This window comes from Ictidomys tridecemlineatus, chromosome 7, assembly GCF_052094955.1.
Source record: "Ictidomys tridecemlineatus isolate mIctTri1 chromosome 7, mIctTri1.hap1, whole genome shotgun sequence".
In the NCBI taxonomy this organism is placed as follows: Eukaryota; Metazoa; Chordata; class Mammalia; order Rodentia; family Sciuridae; genus Ictidomys; species Ictidomys tridecemlineatus.
The window spans coordinates 58,830,395-58,843,317 of record NC_135483.1 but is presented as its reverse complement, the minus strand read 5'-3'; the positions used below and the strand labels follow the sequence as shown (position 1 = coordinate 58,843,317).

The window sequence follows — 12,923 nt, the reverse complement described above, 5'->3', positions numbered from 1 at the left end:
TCAGACCCTAGACAAGCATAACTAAAATTTAGCAAAGCCATTTCCTCATTTCCTGGATGCTGACTCTTACTTTTAGTTGCTTCTTGACCAGAGTAAGGATTGCCTAATGAAGTCAGACTGCAGGAGTGCAGTCTCAGAGGCCAAAAAACCAAAAATAAAAAGACAGTAATGGAGAAAGCATTAAGCTGTCAGAAAAGAGGCACTGACTCAGGGTTTCTTTAGATTTCACTCTTTCCTTAAAACCAAAGGAAAACTTACATTAGGGCAAAGGTAGGAAGGTTTAAGAAATCTGTCTCTCCTCAATTGCATGAGAAAACAGTTGATGGGTGGCATAAGGTGATGGAAATATACACAGCATGGGATGTTGTGATGAAGCCACAGAAGGAAGTTGTGGAATTCAAATTTCCATCTAGGCAAAAATCATCTGAAACATCCTTGGCAGATAGCCACCCTGCTTCTGCTTGAACACTTCTATGGATACAGATTCACCCTCTTGTCAAGCCATCTGGTCCTGAATTGGAAGGTTTCATCTTTAGGAAATTTTTCCTTATAGTAAACTAAAATGGACCCATCCAAGCCCTCTTTTCTAGGGTAATTTTTTTCTTCTTCTTCTGAACTAATGCAAACATATTTTGGCATCTTCCTATTCAAAATATTCCTTGAAATCTTTGAAGATTATGATGATAGCCTCCAACAGTTCTCCTCTCTAGACACAAAATCTTATAGAATTTTTTTTAAATGAGTTACTTTCTGATCTCTCTTCATAGCACATGACTGTTGATCAATGGCTTCTGGATCTGAACACTATTGACATTTTCTGAACTTATGGACACTCAAAGTCTTCTTTGAATAATCCATTTTCAAGACACAATTTCTCTATTCCACATAAGAGGAATGGATTAATCCCTGTGAAATTCTCATCTTGTTAGCAGTTTCTGCCTATCTGTCAAGCTCACTCATATTCTCTTTGACTCAGGATTCAATAAGCCAATGACTAAAATAATTCTAGTCTTGCATAGTATGCCAGCTTAAAAATGCATTCCTTTATCTTTCTCTTTTAAGTCACTAATAAAAGTGACAAAGGAGAAAACCAAACACAGAGCCAGTCTCAATGAACTGCAGTAAAGAAAAAGACTACTGAAGGACTTGAGGTAGGAGGATAATGATTTGGGTCTGTAACTCTGACACATGTCAGTCAACTCTATAACCTTGCAGGGGATTCTCTAAGGCTGTTTCTTGATCAGAGCAATGATATAAATACCATCTCATAGGATGGAGAATTTCGCAATGCATCCTACACATAGTACATGCTCAATAAGTGTGTTCAAGTGGATGATATGCACTTGGTAAAGAGTGAAATATCATAAAAGAATAATGCAATAAACTTGTCTCTAGTTTTTTTATCTAAATGTAAGTTAAATGCATAAGGACAATTAGATACTTTTAGAAACTTCATTTCAGGTTAGTTACCAAGATAACAATTAGTAAAACAATATTGTAAGTTCTCTCTCCTTTTGAAAACACCCTGCCTTTTATCTGCTAAACAATCAGATTTGATTTTTTTCATAGTTCTTACTTTGTAACATCTCTTAATTAGCATTGTTCTCTGCCTTCTCTCCAAGCTATCAGGTGTTCCTGATGGTAAAACATGCTAGAATGTGCTGTTTCCTGAGCAGGGAACTGTCTGATTCCTTGTGATTTGGTCTGACATCAAAGTTCTTTCTATTCTGGCCTCAGCTACCACCATCCACACACACACACACACACACACACACACACACACACACACACACACACACTAGACCTCTTTTCCTCATCTGCTGCTCCCCTCACTTGCTAGACATCTAGATGTCACTGGGGCCAACATCTCCCCTCCAAGCAAATGCTCCCTCCATCTAGACTACTATATGGTATCCAAGACTTACGTAGGCCATTCCTCCCCAAAGCCTTCCACACCTAGTTTGTTTTCTGTTTTTGTTTTGTTGTTGTATTTCCCCTCTGAGCACTAGTCACTTTGACTCAGGGTGGTCCATCAGACTCTGCTTTCAGGGCAGAAACTATTTTTAATCCATATAACATGTTGCCTGGAACACTGCACATCTTCCAATATCTACTGAATGAACAGCTCAGAGCTAGAGACACAGGACTGGGTGCTATGGACTCTGAACAGGGTGGAAGAATGCCTTCCCTGCCAATATGGACATCCCTCTCCTTCGTTGTTCCTGCACTTCTTACTCATAGCTGGGATTACTGATTCTTTTGAATGTAGAATCAATTCATACTTGGAGACTGATCTGAGTCCACTGCTCAACCAATTTTTTTAAAGAAGTATACGTTTTATAAGGGGTTTTATCTAGCTAGCATTAGCCAGTCTGTCTACCATGAAAAAAAAAAGTGAGGTGGGCCTTAGTTAACACAGAAAGCAAAGAATATTGTTTATTCAATATGCATTATCCCCACCCACCCCAATTCTATGGAAGATAAAGCAGAGAACTTGTGCTTATTTTTTCCTTACATTCCTAATTATTCATGGAAATATTTCCCCCACATTGTCTATGCCTCCAATTCATCTACTACTTCTTTCAGTTGGCCTCTTTCATTTGAATCAACCAAACCACTTCTGACCAAAGGAAGGAACTACTGGGGCCAGAAAGCGCTAAAAATAAATATCAGCTTGCCCCGAATGCCCCCCAAATGTTTCCTATTACTGGAACTTCGAGCGCAAGCACATGTCTAAGAAAGCAATCACATCAAATAAGGCCAGGATGACTCCCCCCACTCCCCCAACCCCTGACGTCCCAATCAGCCATCACCTTCCCGACAGAAAACAAGCCAGCCCCTCCACGTGCAGCGCCCAAATAGAGCCAGGCAGGGGGGCGACAGCGGCACCTCGCGACTGTTGCCCCCCACTATTGCGCGCGCTGCTGCACCCTTAGAGGTGACTTCTGATACCTGGCAGCCGTGCCCTCCACCGAAAAGGCGGCCTCGGAGGCGGCCCAGGCGGGCCCCGCGCGGCGATCGCCTTGGGGACCCTGGCTGCACCCCCTCCGCGGTCCCCGGGCGGCGCCACCGATAGCCTCCCTCTTCACCCTTGGGGCCTCGGGCGTCCGCCGCCCCGGGCTCTCGCTGCTGCCTCGGAGCCCGGGAGTCAGATTTAGTTTCACAACAAAGTGTCCCCGTCACCGCAACTCCACTGGAGGCCGGAGCTGGCGGAGCGGCCGGGCAGGGGCGGGCTCGCGGCCGCCGCGGTGCGAAGGTGGCAAAAGGGCGCGAGGGGAGGGTGGTCAGCGACCGGGGCCCGGCGGCTGGACTTACTCGTGGCACAACTTCGGCGACGCGGGGCTGAGGAACCGGTTCTTCCAAAAACAAACCGAAAATGGGTAACGGAGAGGCCGGGGCAGAGCAAAGAGGGGTTCTGGTTGGGTGTTGAGGGCAAATTTCTTCCTCTGGCTTCCAGAAATTGGAGCCAGCGGTGGCTTTTTTTCTTTCTTTCTTTCTTTCTTTTTTTAAAACGCGCCGATGCCTCCCGGTCGAGGGGCGCCTTTTGCGAGGCTCAGGGTGAGCAGCGACATCAAGGCCGGCGTTGGCCAGGGGAGCCCTCTTCCAGTGCCCTAAGACCCCCACCCCCAACCCCAATCCCTTCTTCCTGAGCCCGACTCCCTTCTGCGCTGGAACCGGGCGCACAGGCCCGCTGCCCACAACCCGCGGGGTGCTTAGGACGCCAGGGCCTTGTGGCGTTTTCTAAATGAAGGCTTCAGATACTGGAGGATGGTGGGGTCGGTTTGGGAACTGTGGGGGAGCTAGGTGTGCGAGGGGGTGGTCCTGAGGGGAATGGTGGGTGGAGTGACTTAGTACTATTTTTTTTTTCTGGTGGGGAAAGTAGGATATAAAAGAATGTACAGTCAACCAGAAACGTTAGAACTTTCATCAGTGATTTAAGAGTATATACCCTTCTAAAATTTATAAAAGGGTATATGCTCTTAAATTTTGCAGATTGGAAAACTGAGGCAAAGAGTGGGAAGTGGGTTCCCCTGGACTAAAATAAGTAGGTCTAACCCACTGTCCTTTCTACTAAACCTTTTGCCTTTCTTTTTTATCAAGGAACCCTTTGGGAGGGTATTGGGTAGGGGGATGTTTTTGTAACCCCAAAGATCCTCTGCACCTTTGATTTAATAGGGGTTAGAGATAGTCTAGATTCATCGTGGAAAATATTCTACATTTTGGATGAAGAAGCCATTACAGGCCAGTAATTTGAGATAGTCCTTCTTCAGGAACTTCCTCTTACTTGATTAGGGGATCCAATCATATGCAGTGAAAGATATGCAAATACCTTGATGATTTACTCTTATAAGAACTCATCATTCTCAGTGAGCATCAAAATGTTGGCTCTTCTCTCCCTCAAATGAAATTCCTTTTCTGCCCCTGCTCAATTATTCCCATCAAATGAGATAATGTAGGCAAAGGACCTTGGAAAGCACAAAGCACAACATGAATGCAGGTATTATTGTACACACTCTTTCAAAATCATCTAGATCACACACTTTACTGTTGTCTCTATCTATCAAAGAGTGTTGACTAGAGCTAGATACCATGAAGTCAGAACAATGAGACTTAATCCTTCACCTTCAAAGACTAAGATAAAACCAACCAACACACAGGAAATAATTAGAAATCTTACACAAAGACTGATTTTTGATCCTAATCTGTTGCATGTTTATATGTATGCAGACTCAGGAATTTTCCAAAATAAAGCATGTATGTTGGTCAAGAAAAATTTCTTATAGAAGTCAATGCATTGATAAATTACATTAACCTAATAAGACCCCAATACCTTGACCAAATATTAATATTAGCCAAACTAGCCACTTGATGAGCATGGCTTTGCCTTTTTAAATTTTCTGCTTATCTGTTCTACCCATTCATAAACATAAAGAATTCCCATAGGCAAAAAATTAAATGCAGAGTCTCTTAAGGCTTAGATGATCAAAAATTTTATTTAAGAGGAGAGCAAGGGTTAACTCCAAAACTACCAAATGTAAGTGTCTGATACTAACAAAGACAGTCAAAGTTTCTTTGGTGAAAAACTGTAAACATGGTATTTATTTAAAAATTATGTTTAAAAATCAATCCTTATAATTCAGAAGTAACATTTTCTAAAATTTTTTTATGTATTAATACATCCTTCATCCTGATATTTCCCAAAATATAGAGACAACAAATCTCAATTCAAATATCTAACTCCCCCTCCTTCGCTTTTTTTTTTTAATTTCTAGAAACATGGCATCAAACCTGGTTCAAATTTTGAACCAGTTTTCTGAATTTGAAGATATGAAAAATATTTCATTATTGCTTTGTCAGGATGATAGAGTCCTATTCAGAATTTTCTCTTAAAGAAAATTATTCAAGAAGAGTACATTTATTTTATAACAGCATACAACTTCTTCAAATTCTCCAAAACAGGAGTAGCAGGAGCCAATTTATCGACTATAATGTATTCCAGACACTTGCTGGAATAAACAATGCTCTTGAGCCCCTCAGATGCATGGCCAATAGGGAGCTGTTGACTACTTGAGATTTTTACACATCTCTCAGCCAAAATCAGAAATCCAAATCCCAAATCAATCACAGTTGCACAGTGTGGATTTACAGTCCTGCTTGGATATAGTCACATTCTGCAAATTCATTATGCCACCCAAGATCGGTTTATTTTTCACATAAAATATATTTAATTTTTTTGGCACAAATAAAAATACAAATAAATTATTTCAAAAAATTAAAATGTCTTTGCAACCCCAAGCTAAAATACAATAAGAACATATATTCATAATTATTCATTTGAGAATATATGAGAGCTTATATTCATATCTTGATGGGTATATAGATATGTTTATCTGTAACAATTTCATGTGGCTAGTACTTTTCATAAGGACATGATTATGTATTTGCTAGTTTATATTGGATTTAGGATATTCAGCAGTTCATATGTTATAAAATGCTAACCCCAACTGCTATCCTAGCCTACATTATATACAATTAAAAATGTCAAACATTTTTGCACATGAAGGCACAGAATTTGCTCAAGTGTACAGTTGTATTCTGACTTATGGCATAAACACAGAACACATATGACCAAATGCACATTTAAAAGTGCATCCTATTCAGATTGTGATTTCAAATGCAGATATTTAGAAAATGAAGGACAGAAGTCAATAGGAGCTCTGTAACTATTTGAGCTGAGTGTTTGTGTTCTGTCTGCACTGACAAGTTGGATATGTTGTAGCCAATGCTGATTCAAAAGAAATCTGTCTCTTATTCTCTTCCCTTCCTCTCTCTCATATACACATGCATTTTGAAAAATCTCCCTTTTTAGTATGACAATGTAATTACATATAGAAAACTTTGCCAAATACACCTAATTAGAGTTTTCCATAAAAAGGAGGATGAAGATCTATCCCATTAACTTAGATATCCATTTATTCTTGAAAATCAGCAAAAAGAATACTGGATCATATGGGAATAGCCAAGAGTAAAGCCAACTATTCTGGTGTAAGCCAGTAATTTTCTTTTTACAGTAACAATTCAATGAAACTTTTAAGAGACCATTTTTCTCCTTTTTGCTTCAACAGTGGGATTTTTTATTTCAGTTAGACACATTACTTAATGTGGTTAAGAGTCATATTAACTCTTAGTATAGAGGACATCTGGTTAGGAGAATTAATTGAAGGCACTGGAATAATAATAACAACAGAAGTTATGCATGACACTAAAGACACATTTGTAAGCCCCAGGACATTTATATTATAAATAAGAGTATATAGTCGAGTATATAGTTAGTCTACTGAAATACCCTGTAATCTAAAACATAATTCTATAGCTATTGATCCCCTAAAATAGTATCTATGAAATAAAGCAAGGAGAAGTTTACTCATAAATAGAAACTTATTATACAAGTGACAAATTTTACATCCAATTACTTATTAATATATTAGGATTGGTTTTTCTTAACCAGCTATTATTGAATAACATTAAGAAATACATTTTGGGGGCTGGGGATATAGCTCAGTTGGTAGAGTGCTTGCCTCACTTACACAAGGCCCTGGGTTCAACCCCCAGCACCACTAAGAAAGAGGAAAGAAAGAAAGAAAGAAAGAAAGAAAGAGAGAGAGAGAGAGAGAGAGAGAGAGAGAGAGAGAGAGAGAGAGAGAGTGGGAGGGAGGGAGGGAGGGAGGGAGGGAGGGAAATAAAGAAATTTTCCCTCCCCAGCACCACTAAGAAAGAGAGAAAGAAAGAGAGAAAGAGAGAAAAAAAGAAAGAAAGAAAGAAAGAAAGAAAGAAAGAAAGAAAGAAAGAAAGGCATTTTCCCTTTTCCCTAATTGAAAACTTCTAGAGGACATCACTAGATTCTTTGATCATAGCAAGGATTCTGCAGGTGTACAGTTAAAAGATCTTATAGGGAACAAATTTACTTTGTATTTGTGCACTTTTAAATTAGAAGGTCAAGTGAGGGATGCAAAAGTAAGATTCTTGGCCAGATTTCTACCAAAGCAAAGAGGTTAATTTTCAAGTGATATTTCTACTCATATTCCATATCTCATGTATAAATACTATGGGACAATCTCCTCTATGTTTGGTTAATTTAAAAAAAATACTGTTCTATTGAGCTTTCACTTTTAGATGAATCTTCCAAAGTTATTGAAATTTAATGTTTTTGCATATTTAACCTAATTTGCCTAATTTTTCTTTTATTGAGTTTCTCTCTTGGCATATATAAAAATGTGTATGCTTTTCATTGTCAACTGCTGGTACAGGTAGACCTCTTCTGAGTTTCCAGTTTATTTTTGTCCAGATAATTCTACTTATTAAGGTATGTCATTTGTGTGCTAGCCTTACCTCAGTAAAGAGATGACATCTAACATGTGCTTTGGGGGAATATGATTCCTCAATGTGGTAGTCACATGTTTCCCTCTTTCCCACCCAAAGGCAATGGTTTGATTGTTCCTTTTTAAAATTTTCTATTGTCGTATGACAAATAAGCATGATATATTATTCTGTCTCACAAATATACTTTTTAAAAAAGTAGCACCTCTTCCTTCAAGAATAAAATTTCAGGTGAACTTTAAAAAATATCCACCATATTGCTCTTCCAGTGTGGTGTAGAAGAGAATTGGAACTCCATTAGCAAACCCTAATGGCCAACAAAGCAGAGATGCTTAGAGGTTTGATTCATGAAAATTATGGAGTTGGACCTCAAGTTTATGACATTTAGATTTTATTTCCCTAGACATAGTACTTATACTTATCTAGGTTCAATCTCATTTGCTATTTCCTGACCATGCTTTTGGCAGATAGCTGATAGTACTTTTGTTGACTTTGGTTTACAATTGTCAATTACTATTAAACTTTTTTTTAAAAAAAATCTGTTTCGTTCTGTGAGTATTGTCATCATGCAAAATAAACTAAATAGGTATAGACTTATTGCAGATATCCCAGAATATGAAAGCTTGGGTTCATTGAAATGATGTGACATAAAGGGTTTGCACTACAAAAACAGATTGTGGACAGAGGCCCATTTACACAAAACAAGCAGCACTCTTTTGGCCAACAGTAAGCCTGAAGCTGAAGAATAATACTAGAGGTAGCAGTAAAGATAATTTTCAAACTTCCTTGCCTTGTATGCCAAACTGGGCACCACCAAAATGCCAAAGTTAGTGCCAAAGGAATAGTGGAAAGCAGAAAGCAAACAATCCATTGTCATTTGATAAGTATAAAATATTTAGAGTGAGGAAAATGATGTTTCCAATGTGATAATTGCCTTCATTGCTTAACATGTTTAAAGGGGAACTGAAAAGCTATTTTTGGTAAAGAAAACCTAGAGTGTCCTGAAATATTAGTCAGATATTTAGGGAGCTGATTTGCTGATTGGGGCTGACTTATTTTGTTTTGTTTTGTTGTCTGCTTCCTCCACCCCCTTTTGTTCTATTTTTTTGCCTCTATGTGTTTTTCCCCCCAACACTAGATATTTTGTTTATATTGTTTTGCTAGAGTATTTATTTTCTCAAACAAAAACATTATTCTTAAACTACCCTTTAAGGAACAAAACTGAAAATTTCTTAATGGAATCACTTAAACCAGTATTTTTACATGATATTAAATCTATATATGATCTGAATCATGGTCCCAAAGCATATATTTATGGTAAGTTTGAACAGAAGGACTCCAAAGGATAAATTTTACTATTCATTTTTCCCCCAGAACCCACAGCATACTGAAAATGAATGGTCATTTTTGAAATCTTTGTGGCAAATTTTTGTTTTTTAATCTTCTAAGAAGCCTAAAGTAAATTATTAGCTCAATAATGTGCCTAAATATAATGATATAGCTATTTCCTTCAAATCAAAGGATTTATATATGCAAAAGAAAATAAATCACTTCACAGCGAGCTAAAGAAAACGCTGGTGATCCGCTGGAATAAAATGTTTGTTGGAAGAATAAAAAAGGAGATATTCACACACACATGTACATAAGAAAATATGATTCCTGTGGTCAATGAAGTGTGCTCTCTTATTGCAATTTTTTAATCTTGGAAGTTTTGTGTAATTTCTTAGTATTCTCAAATCACTAATTTAATAGGCTGGATCGCGTTCCAGCAACACGGGAAATTCTTATGTGCAATCGGATGCAATGACATGGATGGAGGCAAAACGCAGCTCAAGTTTACCTGTGGCTCTGTGCTGTTGAAAGTGGCTTTTCAGTGAGGCCAAGCACAGGGGGACCTGAGTGCATGTTGAGAACTAATCTCGACCAAGAAAAGCTGATCAAACCGTTTCCATCAGAAAGATGGTTTACTGTTGAAAAAATACTGCCAATGTGACTGTGAGGATCAAAAGTGGATGATCCATTTAATGTGAAAATTGAGATGGAGGGGGGAAGAGAGAGAAGAGGAGGGGGGGGGAGAGAGAGAGAGAGAGAGAGAGAGAGAGAGAGAGAGAGAGAGAGAGAGAGAGAGAGAGAATTATATGAATAAGATAGTAAGAGAGTGTGAGTCAGGGGTCGCGGCAGTTTGCAACGAGATGGTAGTAATCCTATGACCAAAGATCATGAAAAGACTTGAGCCCGGTTCATATAGTTAAACGAAATTCACCTCAGGTAGGAGGGTTTTCTTTTGTTGATTTCTCCTCCACTGTACGGAAATCTAACTTCTTACGCAAAGCTTCTCTCTTTTCTCAAGACCAGGACGCTGGCACATTTTGAGACAGTCTGCAAAAAGTCCCGGGAGATTCCGGGGGAGCTGGTACAGTGTGCAGTGTGGAGGCGCCTCGGGTCGCTCTGCCTGGTGGCTCTACAATTCGATGTCAGGCCCTTTCTCTCCTTGGCATTATTTTTCTGACGACTTGAGGGGGATGGGGGGTGGAAAGAAAGAAAAAGAAAAGAAAACTCAAACCCCAAAACTGTATAAGATACTCAAGAAGGGACTGTGCGATGCAGAACCGCACACGTGGTCCTGCAAATTGGATGGGGGGTGGGAGGAGGCGGGGAAGAGAGAAGTGAAACTAGAAATTATGGTACAGTTTGAGAATTCAAGAATCTCCCTTGCTCTTTTCCAATATATATTGTCTTTGGTTCTTCACAGCTGCGCTTATCCAATAAAAGTGGAAGCGGGAGGACTATGGTCTCAATAGTGACGTGACTCTTGACATAAATGTACAAGCGGTAGGGAGGTAGGATTTTTGCAGGAGAAATCTCCAAGACAGACCCTGTTCCCACGGCTGTTTCTAAGTAATATCTTATTTTCCCAAAGTTTATGAACAGCTCCTTTGTTCAAATACAAGAAACGGAAAATGTGTAAATTTCCTCATAGGAGAACATTTGAATTTCATTCGTTAGAGAGATAGATCCCCAGTCCTCCATAGTAAATAAATAAATAAACAAACACATCCTTTTGCGACGCTAAGCATTTAAGCATAAAAGAGTGGTTTCCTTCTGGAAGCTGTTTTATCTTAGAATGCACCTTCTTTTTACTAAAAAGAATACATTTTTTGTAAATAAAGTGAAAAGACATTTCTGTTAATATAGTTGCATAATTTGGTAAGTAATATCAAACACACATTTCATTGGAAAGTAGATAAATCACAGTGCTACTGCTGATACCTCAAGCAAGACGAGATTTAAGGAAAAATTTAAAACTGAGTTTTGTTTTTGTTTTCTAACATGTCTTGAATTAAACAAAACATGTTAACAAGATTGTAGTGAAATCTCTGAATGATGTAAACATCCAAAGAAAGAAATTCTAGACTGATTATACTTTGGGGCCCAAAGATTTTATTACTAGATATCACTGAAATAGAGGAACCAGAGGCTGTGAAAGTTTTCAAATTTTTCATTTACTCTCGTTCAATACTTTAAGGGTCTGAAAATCCAACGGGCTGTTTCCCTAGTTCTCTTCTCAAAAACACTTAAGATGGCCAAGAGAAACTTTTAATGAAGAGCGTCCTTGCTGCTTGACCTCAGGAAACAATAGGAAGTGTATGGCCATCGCTGCCTGGACGCTGGGTATAAAGGAAAGAGGTGAGGAATAACATCAATTGTCCCACCTCCTGATAAAGCTTTTAAAAATTCCCATTTAGCACCATTTCTCGGGTGCAAACGGAAAGGATCATTTGATGGGTGTAAGGGGCATTTTATCAGGTCTGGTGAGGATGTCTGATTTGGATAACCCTCAGAGACTCTTCTGTCCAACCCGCCCCCCCCAATAGGTGGGTTTGCAGTCGAGGACTTCGGATGGAGTTGCCGCCTCTGCAGCGGGTCACTGCTGCTGTGGTCGCTCTGACCGCGCCGCAGCCCGCGCGCCCGCAGTAGCCGCCAGCATACTGGGCTGGGAAACCCACTCCCTCCCGACGGCGCCTATTACCACCAGCTGCTTCTGCTTAGCCCTGAGAGGATCTGTTTGCCCCAACCCAAGGCCTCTACTGGGTTTCGGTCTCCTCCCGCCCCTCCCTTCCTTCCCCGCCTCCCCACCCCAGCCCTACAGTGGCTGCGGCAGGTCAGCGCTGTTTTGCAGTCACTGGCCCAGGTCCCCAGCTCCTGGATGGAGGAGTTGGGGGAGGGAGCCGGTGGAATGAGCAATAAGGATCGGGAGACTTTAAACCCACCGAAGAGGTTAGCTGAAGGCTCCGCGGCCCCGGGATTAGGAGGATTTAGGAGGGGAGGGAGACGGGCTGTAGAGGGCCGTGCAGGCGGGAAAGGCTGGGGAAAAGGACTTGGAGGCTGCGGTTCGGTCGGAAAGTGGCTCCCATGCGCCCGCGCCCACACGCGCGCTACCTGCCACCTGTGGGTTCCAGGAGACTAGACCCATCCAGAGGGAGCCGAGGTGCGATTGCCCACGCACGGGAGCCCCAGGACCTCGGGAAAGGATTCCCTGGCCATGGCTGGGAGAGCGCACAGGGTGACCTCCAGGGCCACATTCCCTGAGCAAAGTTCCCTCCCCTTGTCTTTTCACTCCACTTTTAACATCTGCTAGAAGCAAACACTTGGGAAGTGATTAGCAGGCGTTTGCAAAAGTTTCAATGGAAACAAAAGTAGAAGAATGGGCTCTGTGGCGCCCGGAGCAGGCCGGGCCGAAAGCCGAGCTCCAAAGTGGCCCAAAACTCCAGCGGGTACGAGTGGAGTCCTCACTCGACTGGCAGGCAGGAGAGGGAAACTGGTCCAAGCCGAGTCCCCTGATCAGGACGTACCGGGCTCCTGGGGTGGGCTTTAAAGTAACGTAATGCCCTCCCGCTTGCCACAAAGGCCTGGTCTAAAAACAAGATGGGCCAGATGCATTGGATCTGCTTCCAAAGAGAGGTTTCAGTTAGTCTGCAGTAGTATTTTGGAAAAGGATCCCCTAATGGCTGAGGTGGGTTAGATTCCTGCTCCCGCACACAGTT

General features: G+C 40.9%; 1 protein-coding gene across 5 annotated transcripts in view; it reads right to left on the bottom strand.

Annotated features, from left to right (window-relative positions):
* Eya1 (EYA transcriptional coactivator and phosphatase 1) overlaps nucleotides 1-3,443 on the bottom strand; it is a 312,871-nt gene extending 309,428 nt beyond the window's left edge. For 2 of the 5 annotated variants that reach the window (XM_078017035.1, XM_040293957.2), the window contains exon 1: nucleotides 3,316-3,443. The gene's annotated coding sequence lies outside the window, so the exon portion shown is untranslated. The remainder of the gene's footprint in view (nucleotides 1-3,315) is intronic. The other 3 variants (XM_005335818.5, XM_005335819.5, XM_040293956.2) reach the window with 3 other exon arrangements.
* Between the last annotated feature and the right edge of the window lie 9,480 nt (nucleotides 3,444-12,923).